The following is a 7,107-nucleotide window of genomic DNA, read 5'->3' as shown; positions in this document are numbered from 1 at the left end:
TGAGCGGCTGGCTGTACGCTATTTCTAACTAATAACTAGCTCCACATGGAATCAGAACTCTGCAGAAAGTTCTGAACACCTGTCATTCACAAACTTCTGCCTCGCCTTGGGTGTTTGTTTAATAATATTTTGACTAATTTAATGACGTCTTTTGCTGCTGATACAAATCTGGTACTCTCAGCTGTCCTTTTTAAATTTTTCTACGAAAAATTCCAATTAAATCAGCACAGAAATGCAAAAAACAGCACAACAACTCTCTAGCACGTCAATGATTTGAGATCTAAAGCTACCTTAAGTTGTAATGGTGGTGAGAGTTATTTTGTAGTTTGATCCAAATGCCCTTCTCGGGACGCAGAATGAGTTCCCCCAGAGTCTGCAGTTCCTCACGGCTCTGACACGCCTCTACGTAGCAAGATCGTAGCAAGAACTACCTTCTCCTCCATCATGGCGAAGCGCTGGCCTGGAGCCACAGATGCACAGACAAAGAGAAAATGTGAAAGACAGAATAAAGTCTCTGAAAGGCAACAAGACTAAGAGATGGGGGAAGTTCATGAAGTATATTTCCACAAATGCTCTTATTTGGAGCTTTTGTTCCTGGAGGGCAGTTAGAGATGAGTCCAGTGCTGAAATAATAAATCTCCAAAGCTATGTGGCTCTCGTTCAGTTTCATTAGAAGCTTCTTCTATTGTGAGGCCAGCGACCTGAACCTCGCTTTAAAACAATCTGTTTTTGTTTTTTTCCAAATGGAGGATAACTACACTGCATCTATCTTTTAACTACCCATGCTAAATAAGCAAATTGACTCTTGGGTAAAGTATAATAGGAAGAGAAACTACACATTAAACGTTCTCTCGTTTTTAAAAGTTTAACTTCTTCTTAACTTGGACATGGAATTTTTTGAATGTGAGCTCAACGTTCAAACACATCCATCTAGTGTGTTTAGATAGAAAACAATGTAGAACAGTAGAATGGAAGAACACATTCTGTGTGTCCAATCCTGCTCCTGAAGCACCAACATCCTACACATTTTAGCTAAACTCTGCATGATGGTGGACCTCCAGAAACAGATTTGAACACCCCTGACAAGTTCAGATGATGTTATTCGACTAGGGTTGGGAATATAATATATATATATATATGTTATCATTCTGTTCTTTTTCTTACCGATGCAGTTTCTTGGCCCTGCAGAGAAAGGGATGTATGCATATGGATGCCTCCCATTGCTGTTCTCTGGCAAATTCCTCAGGTTCTGGAAACTAGCGCGGGTCCCGGTGAAGAGCATATGGTATGATAACAGCATTCACTCCTTTTGGGACCTTGAACCCATCTGCAACCAAGCAACAAAACAAGAGCAGACCTTCAATTATGTTATACATGTCACATTTTTTAACAATTGATCAGGACTGCACCACTACCTTTGGCTTAGCACACACCAAGAGACAGAATAAAGCTTTAATAAATAATTAATAAACGGATACATTTATTGTGTTTTGCAACACTTTCCATTCTAAAAAGTAGCTATTTTCCATCCAGCTGCTTTGCTTTGCATTAAAGAATCTTAGCTCAACACTCCGGTTGCTTCATATTTGACAATGGGAGATGGAAATAGAAGCGTTGACATCTGCTGTTATGCTGAGGTGCAAATAACGAGAGTGGCATAAAAAAAGTGCAGATCTTTGATCTGGCAGTGTTTGGCAAGGTGACAAACTGCTGCCACCTACTGATGTGACAGGTCTCGCAGATGCTGCGTGCAAACAGAGGCACGGAAGGGAAGATCCGCAGACTCTCCTTGACGACACACTCCAGGTAGCGCAGCTTTTTCAGGTCCTCCACCCCCATGTGGCGGTCTGACGAACCTGCCAATCAGAACACAGGAGACGCAGCTGAACTCTACAGTAAATGAAGTTGTTAGAAAACTTTTAAAAGCATCTAGATGTTTTCTCAACCACTCAAAGGATCTAAACAGAGCAACTTGTTTTATTAAGAACACATGGAAGGCATTACGTACAATAACACATGTGAGAAAGAGCTTTTTACCAAACACTTCCTGTAGTTCTGCTTGCACTGCCTTCTTGACCTCAGGATGGGAGCCAATCAGATGTAAAGCCCAGTTCATCGAAGCTGCTGTTGTATCATGACCCTGTCGAAGATGATGTTTTTTCGAACAATGTTCTGTCTTCAGAGACTTTCCTTTTATAGTTTTATTTGTACCTCAAACATGAAGGTGTCCACTTCCTCCTGAATGTCCTCATGACTCAAATTCTGTCGATCCTCATGAGTAGTTTTTAACAGCATATCTAGGAAGACCTGTCTTTTCCGAGGCCCCTGGTCAGAATCACTGTCAGGTTCAGAGTTTGTGAACTTTGCTCTTTCCTTGATGACCTTCATGAAAACACCGACAATTCTGTAATAATAATCTGACACTCATCTGTCTTTTTTATGGGCTATATAAATCACTTAATTTTCCTGAAGCAACCTTATCTTAACACTGCATTGTGTTAGTGTTAAATAATAGTTTCCTTTTTTTTTTTTATTGACATAAAGCTGAAATAAACCTGGCAAATAAAATAAATCTAAGTAAATAAGTAAAAGTAAACTGAAATAAAAACTAAAGCTATATAGCTTATAGCTAAAAAGCAAAACAGTTATTTAAATATAAATATTTAAAACAAATAAAGCACACAATGCAAGTACTTAAACAAATAAAAAATATCAAAATAAAAACTCATTTAAAATATTAATTAGTTATACAATAGTGAAGGGTTAATTCGGGATAATTGGGATATGTCATCTCAATAACACAAAGTTTCCCAATTGACCTGAATTCACCCTATCAATACTGAAGAGGATCACTCACACCTGCAGTGAAGGAATGGAGAATCTTCAGTCTTCTGGAATGTTCTTTGCCTTCCTCTAACTTGTTGTAGATCCAGTCTGGCCACTGTAGGTTCTTAGAGAGAACAACATGTATTCCCTATATTCTAACACTGAATTACACGACTTACTTATAGACACTTTGGACATACTCAGAGTCAGAATTCCTTTGAGCATAGATCTTCTTTTCCCATTGCAGTTTCTGTTGTAGATAAACATATCACATGTGTTATTAATAGTTATTAACTAAATAATAAGCATAAGGCCTTTTACATCAGCATGCATAAACAGTATGCAAACAGCAAAACCTCAAATTGTGCTTTCCCACTCTGAATGGAAAGATTGAATAATGTACCGCATATGATATCCAAAGCACATAATGTTATGTAGCTGAAGCAGTTGAATGGCTCTCCGTCCATGTGCTTCTGCATCTTTTGTATCAAAATATCGGTTTGTTCATTCATCACCTCCAGGAAGTCGGAAAGGTGGAGAAGTGGAAGTCAGCATTGTACGCCGGTTACGCCACTTCTCCCCTGTGCTGTGGGAAGAAAAGTTGGGAAGAGTCAAGTCTGTGACCTCAACATAACTTTAATAGTGTAAAGTGAACATGGAGATCATTTTATATTCAATTTCTGTGATTCTGGACTCTGCTGCGTTTGGACAGATGGCCAGTGACACTGTGTCCAGCGTGGCTGATTATAAACTACTGTGCTTTTGATAGACTTTGTTTGCAATGCTTGATGCAAGCTGCTTTTGAATATGAGATATGAGATCTGCCAGTTTGGCAGGTGGTCCTCTACCGTATGTGAACCAAAGTTTAGTTTGACTTTACATGTTTTGAGCGTTGAAGGACATGACTGCAGCTTTTTAGATTTTAGATATAAGACAGCAGAACTCCTAATACTCTTAAAACATTAATGTAGGATACATTAAAGTAAACAGAAAGGATTACATTTCAGTAACAGGCACCTCAATATTCTCCTGCATGATACAAGATCAGAAAGGGGACTGGACCCACCCACACCTTTGATAGAGGAAGGTGTCTGTTTTCAGTTGTGCCCTCAATAATCTGGTTGAAAAAATCTTCAACAGAAACACACGTTATTATTTTGCAGTGTTAATTGATCAGTGTTAATTAATGCTAGTTAAAAAGAACACAGTCTCCTACCGCCTGCATTGGCTTTAAACTGCACTGCATTGCCAATGATTGGATAAGCGCCTGGCATTCCTGGAATTGGTCTCATTTCGTTCCATTTTCCTATATAATTTTTAAGTGGATGATATGTAGCAGATGCCAACAGAAGTAAATGAACGGCTGTGAATATAATACCCAAGATGAATAATCCAAAAAGGACACCCATTTTGTTTGGATGAAGTTGGCCACAGTTAATGCACTGAAAGAAGAAAAACACCGTAAGCTGATCGAACAGATGGAGTTATGATACATAACTGAGACGCATGCAGGTTATCTGTGGGTAAAGTGCCTCTCGCTAAAACATTAACAGACAGCAGTGGTAATGCATCAAGAGATAATGATCTGGCATATTATGTGTTGTGGTTTACTGGCACAAATTCAGCGGTCTTTCTCCCATGGAAGAGCTCTGCCAAGTATTTGTTAAAGACAGAATAGCCAATGGATTGTATTCTACTCATCTCTTACTACATCAAAGTATGATATTAGTGCAAAAGTATTATTAATATTATTGGTGAAAGTGAGCATAGATGAGAAAAAACCTTGCAAAGACATTCCTGGAACAAACGTCTAATATTCTCCGATGATCACTGATATATCACTGTATCTTTGCCAATTATATTGCTAATGACACCACCAAGTAGATAAAGTCTTAATACAATTTTGCTAAAGCAAACTGTTTGGAAGAATTGATACCACTGAAAAATATAAATAATTAGGCTATGAATCGTCTTTTAATCAACCTGTTGGCCGCAGACCTCTGTTTAAGCAGTTAAAACAAATTAATATTACACTTTACATGAAATATGCATTAACTTACAATAACAAAAGAAGATTGTCATTAATTTTTCATAATTTTAAAAAAGGTCTATTGTATTCATAATCATATGGCTCATTAAGCTCTTTTGTTTAATCACAAAATTAACTCCCATGCTATATGGCATGACAGGTTGAAATATCTTCCTCAACAGGAACTGAAACTTGCCTCAGCTGTTTCCGATGATTCTGGCCACCTGAAAGCAGATGCTATTGATGATTTACTAAGACTTGATGAAATATTTTCATTATGTGCATCTCTTTTTTACCAGGACCATAATTGAACATGTTAATTTATCTCCAGTGTCCCAAAAGCGAAATAAATAAAATCATTCTCACAAAGAACTCAAATATTCCTTTTAATTAAAGCCCCTTTGTCATTGCTTATTTTTCTGGATCATTCATTTGTTGATTCTATGCAGTCTATGGAGTACAGACTGCAAAGTTAATTGGTACAGGCTTTAAGGTTGTACATTAAGTGAACAAACAAAAGGCAATATATTTAAACTAAGTGACCCTAACTAATAAACTTTTAGTTTCTGGATTAAATTAAAGATAAATAGCAGTAGTGCATTGACTACTAGAGCCGATCAGGGGCATGTTCCCTCGATCCCCATCAGCACAGGGTAGACACCTCCTGCTGGGTGTGACACACTCCATGCCGAAGCCTCTCACACCCATCAGTGTGTTCTCACCTAAGAGATATACAGAAAAAAACATTTTCTTTTTTTTAGGAAGTAAAACTGTAGTAGGCAAATCGATGGTACTGTATGTCTGTGTTGTTTCTCCTGTCACTGGCCATATCAGGCACCTACTTAGTAAAAGTATCCCACCTTTGACAAGTCCTCTACTTGTCCTCATGTTACAGGCAAAAAATGAAAGACTTTTTCATTGGGGTGTCAGAACAAAAACTTGGCATTAGTTACATCTAACAATAGACTCCTCTGTATTTACCACCTATTTCAAGCACTGTTACCACAGTAGGAAAGTATCTATATCACTTCTTTGTTAGGGGTGGTGTATTTGGATTTGTTCTTCATTTAACTGCTGGTTACCTATAGCTATAAATGCATAACATCTGATTTCACAATGACCACTCCTGACTGTACATGTACGTTGTCAAGACCTCTATTTAATGTATGTGTTATCATCTGCAATGTATGCTGTTTTCCTCTACAAAACTGTACTGTAATCATACTTACAGGGCAGATGTACTCTGAATGTGGGAGTAGTATTGGGCAGAGACAGATGGCGTTTCTCAATGTCAAGGATACTTCCTTGGCAGGACTGGTCCTTCCAAGTCACTTCCTTCAGAGGCTAGGCAAGGCTCCTAGATAGCATTTGAAGAACACGTAAATGGACCTGGGGTGCGTTTCCCAAAAGCATAGTTGCTAACCTATGGGAAATTGGGAAATTGTAAATTGTATTGCAACCAACAAAGTTGCTAACTTAGTTAGCAACTATGGTTTTGGGAAACGCTCCCCAGTCTAGCAAGTGCATGTCATTGCGACATACGTCAGTGAAAAGGTAAGCTTTTTTTTAAATAATTTGCTTCTCACCGACTACACGATCTACACTAAGACGTATGAACGCCTCCATTTGTTCCTTGGTCTTTGTTAAAAAAGAAGAGAAAGCTATGAATAACACTGTGAATGGTATAATGGTATAATTTTAACGTTAAATTACTTTGGACTGAACTTAACTAGTTGTTTATAAAAGAAATGCCAGTGACGGCAACCAAGCTAACGATTGTTAAATGACAGGTCAAAATTGAATTTGGTTGAATTTTTGGAACAAGATAGCAAAGCTGCGCATATAGGATTGTGGGTGATTTGAGAGCGTGAAGAGCGCGAAGGCTACACATATGCATCCTTTCCTGTATATGGGGTATTTTTCGAATGAAGGACTCAGTCCTTGTTTGAAATTCGGAGAATCCTCGACATTGGAACAATCCTTCGATGGATGTCGATGACGTAGCATCCTCGAAATTCTGGCTTCCGAGGATCTTTCCTTGACATTGAGAAACGCCTACAGACTCCAGCATCAGGCTGGGCTCTCTCAGAGGTGGGAGGTTGTTAACTGCACGTATAACACTGGTAGCGCCGCCTCTTAGGATCCTTCCTCTGAGCTAAGAAATACAGAGTAATATTACAGCTTTGATTGTTAAACTAAACTAAATCAGTACAGACTGAATAGCCAACCATCTTTACACGGACCTTAAAAAA

General features: G+C 38.4%; 1 pseudogene; it reads right to left on the bottom strand.

The window, feature by feature from the left end:
- Positions 1-286: 286 nt before the first annotated feature.
- LOC127971290 (cytochrome P450 4V2-like) lies at positions 287-6,481 on the bottom strand (annotated as a pseudogene).
- Positions 6,482-7,107: the final 626 nt, after the last annotated feature.

This window comes from Carassius gibelio, chromosome B14 (assembly GCF_023724105.1).
Source record: "Carassius gibelio isolate Cgi1373 ecotype wild population from Czech Republic chromosome B14, carGib1.2-hapl.c, whole genome shotgun sequence".
NCBI classification, from domain to species: domain Eukaryota; kingdom Metazoa; phylum Chordata; class Actinopteri; order Cypriniformes; family Cyprinidae; genus Carassius; species Carassius gibelio.
The sequence above is the reverse complement of the archived record's forward strand: the minus strand, read 5'-3'. Positions and strand labels throughout refer to the sequence as shown.